General features: G+C 38.6%; 1 protein-coding gene across 3 annotated transcripts in view; it reads left to right on the forward strand.

Annotated features, from left to right (window-relative positions):
• Positions 1–16188, forward strand: part of PARD3B (par-3 family cell polarity regulator beta) — a 1046926-nt gene that overhangs the window by 880622 nt on the left and 150116 nt on the right. The window lies entirely within an intron of this gene.

The following is a 16188-nucleotide window of genomic DNA, read 5'->3' on the forward strand; positions in this document are numbered from 1 at the left end:
TCAAGTCTTACATCCCATCCATAGGCATCTTCTCCATGAAATCCTTCACAGGATGTAATTTAACCCATGTTGGCATACCTACAGTGACAAGAATTCATGAGACATCCCTTTTTACTATAAGATTACTCTAATTGATATGGGGTGCTCACGTTGTAGCCACACAAATGCTTTCTCCGTGTAACATTTACTATAGCTCCTGGGTTGACCAACCTGGACACAGAATCTAAGCCTCATTTGTAGCCCTTCCTTCAGCTGTTGGAGGTGATTGCTCTGACCACCTTCCTCAACAAATGTTTACTGAACTCCAAATATATGGCAGGCTCTCTGTTTAGACCTGACCTTACAAGGATGAAGCAAACAAGCACGTAGCCTTGAGAAGTATAATCATTTATGTAGTATAAACTCCTCTAGCAATCCTAGTCATTTAAATTACAACCCATGTATGTAGCCTTCTTGGTAGCCATATTCTGAATATGCTCCAATCTGTTGAGTTTATGATTGTCTTCTGTTGCATGGCATGGAGAACTGGATACCATATTTCAGATATAGTATGAAAAAAAAAAGGCATAGAAAATCAAAGAGACTCTTACATCTTTTGATCTTAATTTGTTATTAATGCTGCCTTAATTTTTCTATCAGGTGTCATTTATGGTGTGCACTTTTTAATGAAGAGCTCTATTTTGAGTTGCTATCAAGCCAAATATTCCCAAAAATATTGTGCAAAATCCTATATTTTTACAATTATTTCTTTAAACATAAGATAATCTCTTTACCTGAGTTAAATATTTGCTTGTTAGGTTTATCCTATTGTTTTAGCCAACAAAGATATTTTAAAGTGTTGATTTTTGTCCTCTAATGTATTAGCTATCCTATACCATCCTCATATTTAATCATTATGGACTCATCCATGTCATTGATAAGATCGTTGATCTATGTCAAGTATCATCCCTGCAACTCATCACTCAAGACCTCCATTAATCAACACTCTTTGGGATGAATGTTCAGTTAACTATTAATGCAGCCTATTGTTATTGAATGTACATTCTCCAGTTCATCTGTGAACATTGTGGAAGACTTTGTCAAATATTTTAGTGATATTAAGGTATACTGTGTTTGTGAGAAAACCTTGATTTACCAATCTAGTAACCCTAAAAAGAAAGGGAATTAGTTGTTCTTGATGAATACTGCATCCTTCTTCTCTTCTAGATATTCCCAAATAATGTGTCCATTTAGACTTAATTAATCAAAATAATACTTCCTGGGGTCCAGTATAATATCAGGCACTTAATATCTGCTTATCAAATACTTACTGGCTTACATACTACAGCTGTGAAATTAAGGTGGCCAACAGCACAGAGCTCCTCGGTATCCCAGTTAAGAATCCTTGATTCCCAGCAGGCATTCACCAATGTTTGTACGAAACTCCCATTGTGTTGTATTCCACAGATCATACAAAGAAGTTTGGAAACCATCCTTACCCTCAAGGAATTCAGTATAACAGTGAAAACTACCTCATAAACAAATAATTATAGTAAAATGTGTTCCATTAGAATAGAGGTATATAAAAGACATAATATAAAAATTATGAAATCACATATGCATTTAATTTGGGAAAGACCTGAGACTGTGGATTAGTCTTTCTAGGTAGTTGGCTCAAATATACTAATTTTTCCAAGCCTCAGTTTCCTCACTGTAAAATGGGGACAAGAGGGCGCCTGGGTGGCTCAGTGGGTTAAGCCGCTGCCTTCGGCTCAGGTCATGATCTCAGGGTCCTGGGATCGAGGCCCGCATCGGGCTCTCTGCTCAGCAGGGAGCCTGCTTCCCTCTCTCTCTCTCTGCCTGCCTCTCCATCTACTTGTGATTTCTCTCTGTCAAGTAAATAAATAAAATCTTTAAAAAAAAAAATGGGGACAAGAGTATACCCTATCTCCTATGGATTATTTGTAGAATAAATGAAATCCCAGTGCCTGGTTCAATAAATATTGACTACAGCTAGTTAAAAATGTCATTAGACTATGTATTATTGGCCAATATTATATATTATTGTTCTATATATTAAGAAAGTTATTGAACTAAATGCAACTATTTAGGAAGGCTATTGATTATACTTAGCTGCTGACCCTTAAAATCATGGGTTTGGGAACCTGTTAGATTCTGTTTCTCGGTCACATAGTTGATGGTTAATTCCTAGTTCCAGCCCAAACTCTTGCTGGTGTATTTCAATCATAAGAGTTGGAAAATAGAAACAGAAAAGAAAATGGGGGTTTAAAAGGCACAAAACCTGGAAAACAGTTCAGATTCTTTTATATCAGTCATATCATCTGCATATGTGAAGAGCACAGTTTTTACGCATTTACCTACTCTGTCAATTGCTTGTTAAAAACCATTCCTACCCCGTTAGATGTCCCTCAGCTTGTCATCAGAACTAACGCTGTCTTCCTCTCCTTTGAATCTCCATTTGTTCGGGCTTGAGCTTATGCACAGTCCATTGGATGAACTAGCCCAATTTCTGGGTGTCCCAGAAGAGCTGTCATTGACAATAGCGTGTCAAATCATACCCTGTTTGGCTGTAAACAACCAAAATCCCAACCGATATATTTGTCTCACCCTTTAAAGAATTTCTGTGGTTTGGGCCTCATTAAGTGACCTCTTTTTACTTTTCTCCTCTGCTTTCCCCAATAGTTAGACTGTTTTTTCATGTTACGTCATGATTCCAAGAAACCTGTTGCAACTCTAGGCTTTGTGTCCACTTTCCCAGGAGAAAGGGACAAAGAGCTAATGGACTATGCCTGTCAAGTCCATCCGGTTGAAAACAGAACACCCCAACAACTTCTCACTGGCAAAAACTATATTTAAAAGTCTCTTCTAAGTGCAAGAGAGTTTTGAGAAATAGTATTTCATCTTCAGTAAACAAAGACAAGGGAGAAAGGAGTTGCAGGTAGCTTGTAAAAAGCCATCCCATGGTATCCACCACAAACAGATTACCTCTAGATGGCTTGTCTTCTTTTTTTTCACTTCCATTAATAATGCAAAAGTTATAGATTAATGCTACGTAGCACTCTGTTCAAATATATTATTAACTTCCTGTGGGAGGCTATCCTTATTACATAGACCCTCTTTTATAGCTGAGACAGAAATATTTCAGTCTGAGTATTTTATAATATCACTTAAATAAAGCAGGTGGAGGGCTTACAGTCTTAGTTTTCATGACCACTAAAAAGTATGTTTTGGAAAATTCGAAGATAAGGGTGATGAAGGATAGAAAAAGTGTTAACAGTAAAGCTTCCTAGCCAGGTGTGAACAGCTGGGTGTGAAAATACCTTGTGCTATTTTGGCAATGCAGGATAATTGATGTCTAGTTTCTTGATTTCAGAGATTTGGCACCTCACCGAGGCACGACTCTGTCATGCACAGTTCATTCCTCTGTTGGTACGTGTCCCCAATCTCTAGTGATTTTTCCTTTTATTTTTACTTCAGTTTAAAGGCTTTCTGCTCTCATGTCTGACTCACAGCTTTGCAAGGCTGTGTGGAGGGAGTTGAACAGAGACTACAGTAGATGACTTGGAGATGTGTTTTTAGTTTCTATAAACAGAGCCAAAATGATCTCATTTCGGTTTGGGAATCCCAGTAATAAATGCCATTTCCATAGAGAGTTAAAATTCATCAGTTAAACAAAGCAATCTTTTTTTTTTCCCTTAGAACATATTGCCATCAATTTTTAAGTGACTTTTAAACAATAATGAGAAATCTCTTAATGAAACAATCTCTATGACCAGATAAGTGCTAATAATAACTGATATACCATTAACTCTACTTTCCTCCATCCCCACTCTTTAAAACTTGATGTTCTCATTAATTTTTTTCTTTTCCATCTTCTGAGAGCCCTACTCTTGGGATTATGCTAGACTTGTGTCTGCCTAAGTTGTCAGCTTCCAGGGGTGACAAATGTAGATAACCTTCTCTTCTATTATACATGAGCTAGACAAGGAGGGTTGGTACTTAGTGACCATCCATCTGTAAGACCTCCACCCTCTTGCCATCTTCAGCCTTGCTGGTAGTTTGAGGAATGCTTGCCAAAGGATTGCTCTGATTTCCTAAAGCTGTCATTTAAGAACTGACTGGACTGTTTTTCAAATAAATGACCTGATCCTTAAGGTTTATTTATCTAAATTATCCAGTTTACCAAGAGGAGGTGGGAGGGAGTGTGCAGAATTTCTTGAGACGTATAAATAACACAAAGAGAATTCTGTCCTCCTGAGGGATGCAGCTGATACTTTGGAATATTAATGATGGCATGCTATAATAAGGGTCAGCCAAAGATGCTATAGGAGTTCCTGATGGAGACACTGAATATAGATCTGGGTGGTCAAACAAGGCTCTCTAAAGGAATCTATATTCTGACCTAAAGAGCAAGCAGAAATTAATTGAGCAGACAAAAGACCCAAAGAGAAAACATGGTGCATTTATGGTAGGAACTGCATATATCAGAATATCTGGAGTGTAGTACATAAATTAGGCCAGCTGGAGGCAAGAAATGAAAGTCAACATAAGCCATTCTCTTTAAAGCCATATCATCTGAGATAAAACAATTAGTGTCTAGTTCAAGAGCAACAGCAAATCCTTGAAATGGGGATGCCATATTCAGATTTGTGCTGCGGAAACGTAACAGAAATCCTGTAGAGTAAATATCTATTAAAACTCCATGTTCTCATTAATTTTTTTTCTTTTCCATCTTTTAAGAGCCTTATTCTTGGGATTATGCTAGACTCATATCTGCCTAAATTGTCAGCTTCCAGGGTGACAAATGTAGATAATCTATGAGAATCTGGAAGCTGAGAAAAATTAAGAAATTTACCAATGGTGCCACAAGTACTAAGTGATCAGAGCCAGGTTTCCCACCCAGATATGACTCCAAAAGCCATGCATGACCTTCTACCTATGAAAGGTTTTTTTTCAAACTGCAGGTTATGATCTATAAGTACATCTTGAAAACGGTATAGTGAGCTCAATCCATATTTTTTTAAGGGAACAAGGTAGAAAAGATCATTACAATAAAAAATGATAGAAGCCACTAAGCATGTGCAAAAATCATGCATATTGCTCCTTACCTGCCAGACATCCTATTGTCCCTCATTCATTCATTTGTTCATTCATTCCATTAAAAGAATATTAAATGTCTATCATTTACAAAGCACTCTACTCAAGGCTATGAGTACAAGGACATATAAGAATCCTTGGACTTTGACCTACTTCTCTGTAGTAGTGCTAGATTTGTGTTGATCAACCACACTTACTCCAGGCCTCTTGTGACCTGTGGTTTGCATTAATCTATTAGGCTAAGCCACATACCTTTTCATTACACAGTCTTTGCCAATGTTAAAGACCCAAAGATTCCAAAGTGCCCTCTTTATGATTTCTGTATTTAATGCAATGTGTAATCAGGAATAGGCCATTGTTAGGTCAACTGCTTTCCTATGTTTATCTTTTCAAACAATAAATAATCCGTGGGATGAGAAAGGGCAGTAAAAGTAATTTGACTGTTAGTACTTATAAATATCCAACATCTTAAAGAGATGTTTTAATATTTATATGTTGTGGAATACCCTCCCCTCTGGAGAGCCGACTGAGGATTGATATGAACCCATCCAGAAATAGAATTCAAGAGACATAATTTTACACAGACTTTTAATTAATCCTGAGCAAGCATTCTAGAGTTCCTCAAACTTGGCCATTACTCAGCTCCTCACTTTCTAAATTGCCAAGGTCTCTGAGCACAGAGCCAGGAGGAATATTCTCTACATTGCAAAGGCAATGGATTTTCTATATCAAGGTCAGTAGGTGGTCTGGGCCTGAGCCATATTCATGCTTAGAGCAAAGCCTGGCTGGATATTCTTATGCCACTTTCTCTACTGATTTCCTATTTTCTCTCTGGCTTAGTTTCCTCACCTCTAAAATGAGCATAAGCATAGTGCCTACGTAAGACCATTACAAGAATTTAATTGTATATTGTATACTGTATACATATATGTACAAAAAATAGCATCTATCAGTTAATAAACATCATTTAAGTTACTATTATATATGCTAGTACCTAGGTATTTATATCATTCTACTGTTAAGATTACCATTCATCACCTAGGAATGAATTGAAGTTAGGTGGAAAATTCTAAAAGGACTTTCTCAACTTAGTAGATTTTTTTTTTAATCTGGTGGACCATTTCCTGCCAATATGTGACTTCATGTATTTTTATTTCCTTTTTTTCATAACCGTATCCTTATAGTTACTATATATAGTCATATTTTATATAGCTACAATTATTTTTAACTCTTTATTTTGAACTTTTTATAAAGTCTCAGGAGGTTGCAAATATAGTGTAGAGAAATCCTTGTACTCTTCACCAAGTTTTCTCCAATAGTCACTACATGAAAACCAATAATTTGACATTGATACAAGGTATGTGTAGTTCTGTGCCAATTTTATCACACATGTAGCCAGTGCTACAATCAAGATACAGAACTATTTCATCACCACAAAGGTATTCCTCATGCTATACCTTTATAGTTATACACCTTTCTTCCCCTATCCCCAAACCCTAGCAATCACTGATCTGTTTTCCATCTCTATAATCCTGTCATTTCTAGAATACTACCTAAATGGAATCAAATAAATGGGGAACTATGTGATCTTTGAGATTGACTTTTTTCACACAGCATGATGACCTCGAGATCCACCGAAGCTATTGTAGGTATTGTACGTTCATTCCTATTTATTGCTGAGTACTATTCCATGGTATGGTGGCTATCATTTACCTATTGAGGGCCAGTTTATTTGTTTCCAGTTTGGGGACATTACATATAGAACTGCTATAAATAATCATCTACAGGTTTTTGTGTGAACATAAGCTTTGTTTCTTTTTTTTCTGTCAGGCCTTTTATTTCCTTTTCTTACTTTATTGCACTGGCTAGAATTTCCAGTAGTATGTTGAATGGCAATGGTGAGAGCAAATATTCTTGACTTGCTCTCAATCTTAAGAGAAAAGTATGTGGTCTTTACCCCATTGAGTATGATGTTGGCCATATGTTTTTCTGTAGATGTATTTATCAAATTGGGAAAATTGTCCTAATTTCTAGTTTTCTGAGGGTTTTTATCATACATGGATATTGAGTCTTACTAAATGATTTTTCTGCTTCAACTCATATGATCATGTGGTTGTTCTTTTCTACCCGATTAACATGTTGAATTACATTTATGGCTTTTCAGCCATTGAACCAGCCTGGAATAAAACCTATTTGGTCATGGTATATAATTGGTCATGGTATATAATTCTTTTCAGTTATTACTTAATTTCATTTGCTAATATTTTGATAAGAATTTTTACGCCTACATTTATGAGAGATATTGGTCAGTAGTTTCATTTTGTTTTCTTTTATTTTGTACTCTCATTGGGTTTAGTACCAGGGATCACTGGCTTCACTGAATAGGAAGGGAAGTGTTATCTCTTCTTTTTCTGGAAGAAATTGTATATAACTGGTGTTACTTCTTTAAACATTTGGTAGAATTATCCAGAGAAACCATCTTGGCTTAAAGAGTTCTTCTTTGGGAGGTTTTTAATTAGAAATTCGATGTCCTTAATAATTAGAAAACTATTCCAATTATCTCATATTGTATGAATTATGGTAGCTTTCACTTTTCTAGGAGTTGGTCCCTTTAAGTTATCAAATTTATGTGTGGAATTGTTCATAGCATATCCTTATTGTTCTCTTGATAGGATATTCTCTCACTGAACTGCAGAGTCTCTTGTAATATCCTGTTTCATTCCTGATATTTGTAATTTGTTTCTTTTCTCTTACTTAGTCTGTCTTGTTGGAGCTTTGTCAATTTTTTTTTTAATTAATTTTTTATTTTTTATAAACATATATTTTTATCCCCAGGGGTACAGGTCTGTGAATCACCAGGTTTACACACTTCACAGCACTCACCAAAGCACATACCCTCCCCAATGTCCATAATCCCACCCCCTTCTCCCAAACCCCCTCCCCCCAGCAACCCTCAGTTTGTTTTGTGAGATTAAAAGTCACTTATGGTTTGTCTCCCTCCCAATCCCATCTTGTTTCATTGATTCTTCTCCTACCCACTTAAGCCCCCATGTTGCATCACCACTTCCTCATATCAAGGAGATCATATGATAGTTGTCTTTCTCTGCTTGACTTATTTCGCTAAGCATGATACGCTCTAGTTCCATCCATGTTGTCGCAAATGGCAAGATTTCATTTCTTTTGATGGCTGCATAGTATTCCATTGTGTATATATACCACATCTTCTTGATCCATTCATCTGTTGATGGACATCTAGGTTCTTTCCATAGTTTGGCTATTGTGGACATTGCTGCTATAAACATTCGGGTGCATGTGCCCCTTTGGATCACTACGTTTGTATCCTTAGGGTAAATACCCAATAGTGCAATTGCTGGGTCATAGGGCAGTTCTATTTTCAACATTTTGAGGAACCTCCATGCTGTTTTCCAGAGTGGCTGCACCAGCTTGCATTCCCACCAACAGTGTAGGAGGGTTCCCCTTTCTCCGCATCCTCGCCAGCATCTGTCATTTCCTGACTTGTTCATTTTAGCCATTCTGACTGGTGTGAGGTGATATCTCATTGTGGTTTTGATTTGTATTTCCCTGATGCCGAGTGATATGGAGCACTTTTTCATGTGTCTGTTGGCCATCTGGATGTCTTCTTTGCAGAAATGTCTGTTCATGTCGTCTGCCCATTTCTTGATTGGATTATTTGTTCTTTGGGTGTTGAGTTTGCTAAGTTCTTTATAGATTCTGGACACTAGTCCTTTATCTGATATGTCGTTTGCAAATATCTTCTCCCATTCTGTCAGTTGTCTTTTGATTTTGTTAACTGTTTCCTTTGCTGTGCAAAAGCTTTTGATCTTGATGAAATCCCAATAGTTCATTTTTGCCCTTGCTTCCCTTGCCTTTTGCGTTGTTCCTAGGAAGATGTTGCTGCGGCAGAGGTCAAAGAGGTTGCTGCCTGTGTTCTCCTCAAGGATTTTGATGGATTCCTTTCGCACATTGAGGTCCTTCATCCATTTGGAGTCTATTTTTGTGTGTGGTGTAAGGAAATGGTCCAATTTCATTTTTCTACATGTGGCTGTCCAATTTTCCCAGCACCATTTATTGAAGAGGCTGTCTTTTTGCCATTGGACATTCTTTCCTGCTTTGTCGAAGATTAGTTGACCATAGAGTTGAGGGTCTATTTCTGGGCTCTCTATTCTGTTCCATTGATCTATGTGTCTGTTTTTGTGCCAGTACCATGCTGTCTTGATGACGACAGCTTTGTAATAGAGCTTGAAGTCCGGAATTGTGATGCCACCAACGTTGGCTTTCTTTTTCAATATCCCTTTGGCTATTCGAGGTCTTTTCTGGTTCCATATAAATTTTAGGATTATTTGTTCCATTTCTTTGAAAAAGATGGATGGTACTTTGATAGGAATTGCATTAAATGTGTAGATTGCTTTAGGTAGCATAGACATTTTCACAATATTTATTCTTCCAATCCAGGAGCATGGAACATTTTTCCATTTCTTTGTGTCTTCCTCAATTTCTTTCATGAGTACTTTATAATTTTCTGAGTATAGATTCTGTGTCTCTTTGGTTAGGTTTTTTTTTTTTTTTTCCAGCATAACAGTATTCATTATTTTTGCACCACACCCCGTGCTCCATGCAGTCCGTACCCCAACCTCCCACCCCCCGTCCCTTCAAAACCCTCAGATTGTTTTTCAGAGTCCATAGTCTCTCATGGTTCACCTCCCCTTCCAATTTCCCCCAACTCCCTTCTCCACTCTAAGTCCCCATGTCCTCCATGCTATTTGTTATGCTCCACAAATAAGTGAAACCATATGATAATTGACTCTCTCTGCTTGACTTATTTCACTCAGCATAATCTCTTCCAGTCCCGTCCATGTTGCTACAAAAGTTGGGTATTCATCCATTCTGATGGAGGCATAATACTCTATCCCCAGGGGTACAGGTCTGTGAATCACCAGGTTTACACACTTCACAGCACTCACCAAAGCACATACCCTCCCCAATGTCCATAATCCCACCCCCTTCTCCCAAACCCCCTCCCCCCAGCAACCCTCAGTTTGTTTTGTGAGATTAAAAGTCACTTATGGTTTGTCTCCCTCCCAATCCCATCTTGTTTCATTGATTCTTCTCCTACCCACTTAAGCCCCCATGTTGCATCACCACTTCCTCATATCAAGGAGATCATATGATAGTTGTCTTTCTCTGCTTGACTTATTTCGCTAAGCATGATACGCTCTAGTTCCATCCATGTTGTCGCAAATGGCAAGATTTCATTTCTTTTGATGGCTGCATAGTATTCCATTGTGTATATATACCACATCTTCTTGATCCATTCATCTGTTGATGGACATCTAGGTTCTTTCCATAGTTTGGCTATTGTGGACATTGCTGCTATAAACATTCGGGTGCATGTGCCCCTTTGGATCACTACGTTTGTATCCTTAGGGTAAATACCCAATAGTGCAATTGCTGGGTCATAGGGCAGTTCTATCTTCAACATTTTGAGGAACCTCCATGCTGTTTTCCAGAGTGGCTGCACCAGCTTGCATTCCCACCAACAGTGTAGGAGGGTTCCCCTTTCTCCGCATCCTCGCCAGCATCTGTCATTTCCTGACTTGTTCATTTTAGCCATTCTGACTGGTGTGAGGTGATATCTCATTGTGGTTTTGATTTGTATTTCCCTGATGCCGAGTGATATGGAGCACTTTTTCATGTGTCTGTTGGCCATCTGGATGTCTTCTTTGCAGAAATGTCTGTTCATGTCGTCTGCCCATTTCTTGATTGGATTATTTGTTCTTTGGGTGTTGAGTTTGCTAAGTTCTTTATAGATTCTGGACACTAGTCCTTTATCTGATATGTCGTTTGCAAATATCTTCTCCCATTCTGTCAGTTGTCTTTTGATTTTGTTAACTGTTTCCTTTGCTGTGCAAAAGCTTTTGATCTTGATGAAATCCCAATAGTTCATTTTTGCCCTTGCTTCCCTTGCCTTTTGCGTTGTTCCTAGGAAGATGTTGCTGCGGTTGAGGTCAAAGAGGTTGCTGCCTGTGTTCTCCTCAAGGATTTTGATGGATTCCTTTCGCACATTGAGGTCCTTCATCCATTTGGAGTCTATTTTTGTGTGTGGTGTAAGGAAATGGTCCAATTTCATTTTTCTACATGTGGCTGTCCAATTTTCCCAGCACCATTTATTGAAGAGGCTGTCTTTTTGCCATTGGACATTCTTTCCTGCTTTGTCGAAGATTAGTTGACCATAGAGTTGAGGGTCTATTTCTGGGCTCTCTATTCTGTTCCATTGATCTATGTGTCTGTTTTTGTGCCAGTACCATGCTGTCTTGATGACGACAGCTTTGTAATAGAGCTTGAAGTCCGGAATTGTGATGCCACCAACGTTGGCTTTCTTTTTCAATATCCCTTTGGCTATTCGAGGTCTTTTCTGGTTCCATATAAATTTTAGCATTATTTGTTCCATTTCTTTGAAAAAGATGGATGGTACTTTGATAGGAATTGCATTAAATGTGTAGATTGCTTTAGGTAGCATAGACATTTTCACAATATTTATTCTTCCAATCCAGGAGCATGGAACATTTTTCCATTTCTTTGTGTCTTCCTCAATTTCTTTCATGAGTACTTTATAGTTTTCTGAGTATAGATTCTGTGTCTCTTTGGTTAGGTTTATTCCTAGGTATCTTATGGTTTTGGGTGCAATTGTAAATGGGATTGACTCCTTAATTTCTCTTTCTTCTGTCTTGCTGTTGGTGTAGAGAAATGCAACTGATTTCTGTGCATTGATTTTATATCCTGACACTTTACTGAATTCCTGTATAAGTTCTAGCAGTTTTGGAGTGGAGTCTTTTGGGTTTTCCACATATAGTATCATATCATCTGCGAAGAGTGATAATTTGACTTCTTCTTTGCCGATTTGGATGCCTTTAATTTCCTTTTGTTGTCTGATTGCTGAGGCTAGGACCTCTAGTACTATGTTGAATAGCAGTGGTGACAATGGACATCCCTGCCGTGTTCCTGACCTTAGCGGAAAAGCTTTCAGTTTTTCTCCATTGAGAATGATATTTGCGGTGGGTTTTTCATAGATGGCTTTGATGATATTGAGGTATGTGCCCTCTATCCCTACACTTTGAAGAGTTTTGATCAGGAAGGGATGCTGTACTTTGTCAAATGCTTTTTCAGCATCTATTGAGAGTATCATATGGTTCTTGTTCTTTCTTTTATTGATGTGTTGTATCACATTGACTGATTTGCGGATGTTGAACCAACCTTGCAGCCCTGGAATAAATCCCACTTGGTCGTGGTGAATAATCTTTTTAATGTACTGTTGAATCCTATTGGCTAGTATTTTGTTGAGTATTTTCGCATCTGTGTTCATCAAGGATATTGGTCTATAGCTCTCTTTTTTGGTGGGATCCTTGTCTGGTTTTGGGATCAAGGTGATGCTGGCCTCATAAAATGAGTTTGGAAGTTTTCCTTCCATTTCTATTTTTTGGGACAGTTTCAGGAGAATAGGAATTAGTTCTTCTTTAAATGTTTGGTAGAATTCCCCCGGGAAGCCGTCTGGCCCTGGGCTTTTGTTTGTTTGGAGATTTTTAATGACTGTTTCAATCTCCTTACTGGTTATGGGTCTGTTCAGGCTTTCTATTTCTTCCTGGTTCAGTTGTGGTAGTTTATATGTTTCTAGGAATGCATCCATTTCTTCCAGATTGTCAAATTTATTGGCATAGAGTTGCTCATAGTATGTTCTTATAATAGTTTGTATTTCTTTGGTGTTAGTTGTGATCTCTCCTCTTTCATTCATGATTTTATTTATTTGGGTCCTTTCTCTTTTCTTTTTGATAAGTCGGGCCAGGGGTTTATCAATTTTATTAATTCTTTCAAAGAACCAGCTCCTAGTTTCGTTGATTTGTTCTATTGTTTTTTTGGTTTCTATTTCATTGATTTCTGCTCTGATCTTTATGATTTCTCTTCTCCTGCTGGGCTTAGGGTTTCTTTCTTGTTCTTTCTCCAGCTCCTTTAGGTGTAGGGTTAGGTTGTGTACCTGAGACCTTTCTTGTTTCTTGAGAAAGGCTTGTACCGCTATATATTTTCCTCTCAGGACTGCCTTTGTTGTGTCGCACAGATTTTGAACCGTTGTATTTTCATTATCATTTGTTTCCATGATTTTTTTCAATTCTTCTTTAATTTCCCGGTTGACCCATTCATTCTTTAGAAGGATGCTGTTTAGTCTCCATGTATTTGGGTTCTTTCCAAACTTCCTTTTGTGGTTGAGTTCTAGCTTTAGAGCATTGTGGTCTGAAAATATGCAGGGAATGATCCCAATCTTTTGATACCGGTTGAGTCCTGATTTAGGACCGAGGATGTGATCTATTCTGGAGAATGTTCCATGTGCACTAGAGAAGAATGTGTATTCTGTTGCTTTGGGATGAAATATTCTGAATATATCTGTGATGTCCATCTGGTCCAGTGTGTCGTTTAAGGCCTTTATTTCCTTGCTGATCTTTTGCTTAGATGATCTGTCCATTTCAGTGAGGGGAGTGTTAAAGTCCCCTACTATTATTGTATTATTGTTGATGTGTTTCTTTGATTTTGTTATTAATTGGTTTATATAGTTGGCTGCTCCCACGTTGGGGGCATAGATATTTAAAATTGTTAGATCTTCTTGTTGGACAGACCCTTTGAGTATGATATAGTGTCCTTCCTCATCTCTTATTAGAGTCTTTGGCTTAAAATCTAATTGATCTGATATAAGGATTGCCACTCCTGCTTTCTTCTGATGTCCATTAGCATGGTAAATTCTTTTCCACCCCCTCACTTTAAATCTGGAGGTGTCTTCGGGCTTAAAATGAGTTTCTTGGAGGCAACATATAGATGGGTTTTGTTTTTTTATCCATTCTGATACCCTGTGTCTTTTGACAGGGGCATTTAGCCCATTAACATTCAGGGTAACTATTGAGAGATATGAATTTAGTGCCATTGTATTGCCTGTAAGTTGACTGTTACTGTATATGGTCTCTGTTCCTTTCTGATCTACCACTTGTAGGCTCTCTCTTTGCTTAGAGGACCCCTTTCAATATTTCCTGTAGAGCTGGTTTGGTATTTGCAAATTCTTTCAGTTTTTGTTTGTCCTGGAAGCTTTTAATCTCTCCTTCTATTTTCAATGATAGCCTAGCTGGATATAGTATTCTTGGCTGCATGTTTTTCTCGTTTAGTGCTCTGAAAATATCATGCCAGCTCTTTCTGGCCTGCCAGGTCTCTGTGGATAAGTCAGCTGCCAATCTAATATTTTTACCATTGTATGTTACAGACTTCTTTTCCCGGGCTGCTTTCAGGATTTTCTCTTTGTCACTGAGACTTGTAAATTTTACTATTAGGTGATGGGGTGTGGGCCTATTCCTATTGATTTTGAGGGGCGTTCTCTGAACCTCCTGAATTTTGATGCTCGTTCCCTTTGCCATATTGGGGAAATTCTCCCCAATAATTCTCTCCAGTATACCTTCTGCTCCCCTCTCTCTTTCTTCTTCTTCTGGAATCCCAATTATTCTAATGTTGTTTCGTCTTATGGTGTCACTTAACTCTCGAATTCTCCCCTCGTGGTCCAGTAGCTGTTTGTCCCTCTTTTGCTCAGCTTCTTTATTCTCTGTCATTTGGTCTTCTATATCACTAATTCTTTCTTCTGCCTCATTTATCCTAGCAGTGAGAGCCTCCATTTTTGATTGCATCTCATTAATAGCTTTTTTTATTTCAACTTGGTTAGATTTTAGTTCTTTTATTTCTCCAGAAAGGGCTTTTATATCTCTCGGGAGGGTTTCTCTAATATCTTCCATGCCTTTTTCGAGCCCGGCTAGAACCTTGAGAATTGTCATTCTGAACTCTAGATCCGACATATTACCAATGTCTGTATTGATTAGGTCCCTAGCCTTCGGTACTGCCTCTTGTTCTTTTTTTTGTGTTGAATTTTTCCGTCTTGTCATTTTTTCCAGATAAGAGTATATGAAGGGGCAAGTGAAATACTAAAAGGGTGGCAACAACCCCAGGAAAAAATGCTTTAACCAAATTAGAAGAGATCCAAAATCGTGAGGGGGGAGAAAGGGGATAAAAAGAGCTTCAAAAAGGAAGAAAGAAAAAAAAAGAAAAAAGAAAAAAATAAAAGAAAAGAAAAGAATTAGAAAAAAAAAACACCTAAGAAAAATGTAAAAAAGAAAAAATATATATATTAGATAAACTAGTAAAAAATCGTTAAAAAAGAAAAAGGTAACAGTTAAAAAAAAAAAATTTTTACCCGAAGGCGAGAAAAAAAAAACAAAAAATGAAAAAGAAAAAAAAAATTAAATTAACTGCAAGACTAAAAAAAAAATCACAGGGAAAAAGCCATGAGTTCCGTGCTTGGCTTTCTCCTTTTCTGGAATTCTGCTGCTCTCCTTGGTATTGAAACCACACTCCTTGGTAGGTGAACTTGGTCTCGGCTGGATTTCTTGTTGATCTTCTGGGGGAGGGGCCTGTTGTAGTGATTCTCAAGTGTCTTTGCCCCAGGCGGAATTACACCGCCCTTACCATGGGCCGGGGTGAGTAATCCGCTCAGGTTTGCTTTCAGGAGCTTTTGTTCCCTGAGCGCTTTCCGTAGAGTTCCGGAGGACGGGAATACAAATGGCGGCCTCCTGGTCTCCGGCCCGGAGGAGCCGAGAGCCCAGGGCCGCACTCCTCAGTGCGCCCTCAGAAAACAGCGCCCAGTTACTCCCGTCTGCCTGACCTCCGGCCGCGCTCCGAGCTCTCCGAGCCTGCGACTAGTTCAAGGTAACACCGAGCTGTGAGCTTACTGTCGGCTCTGTCTCTGTAGCCGGCTTTCCCGTTCCAATACCCGCAAGGTCTGCGACACTCAGACACCCCCGATCCTTCTGTGACCCTGCGGGACCTGAGGCCACGCTGAACCCGCGTGGGCTTCGCCCCGGTTTAGCCTCTGGAGCGATGTCCCTCAGCGGAACAGACTTTTAAAAGTCCTGATTTTGTGCGCGGTTGCTCCGCCACTTGCCGGGAGCCGGCCCCTCCCCCCGGGGTCTATCTTCCCGTCGCTTTGGATTCACTTCT

The sequence above is a fragment of the Mustela erminea genome, chromosome 8, assembly GCF_009829155.1.
Source record: "Mustela erminea isolate mMusErm1 chromosome 8, mMusErm1.Pri, whole genome shotgun sequence".
Lineage (NCBI taxonomy): Eukaryota > Metazoa > Chordata > Mammalia > Carnivora > Mustelidae > Mustela > Mustela erminea.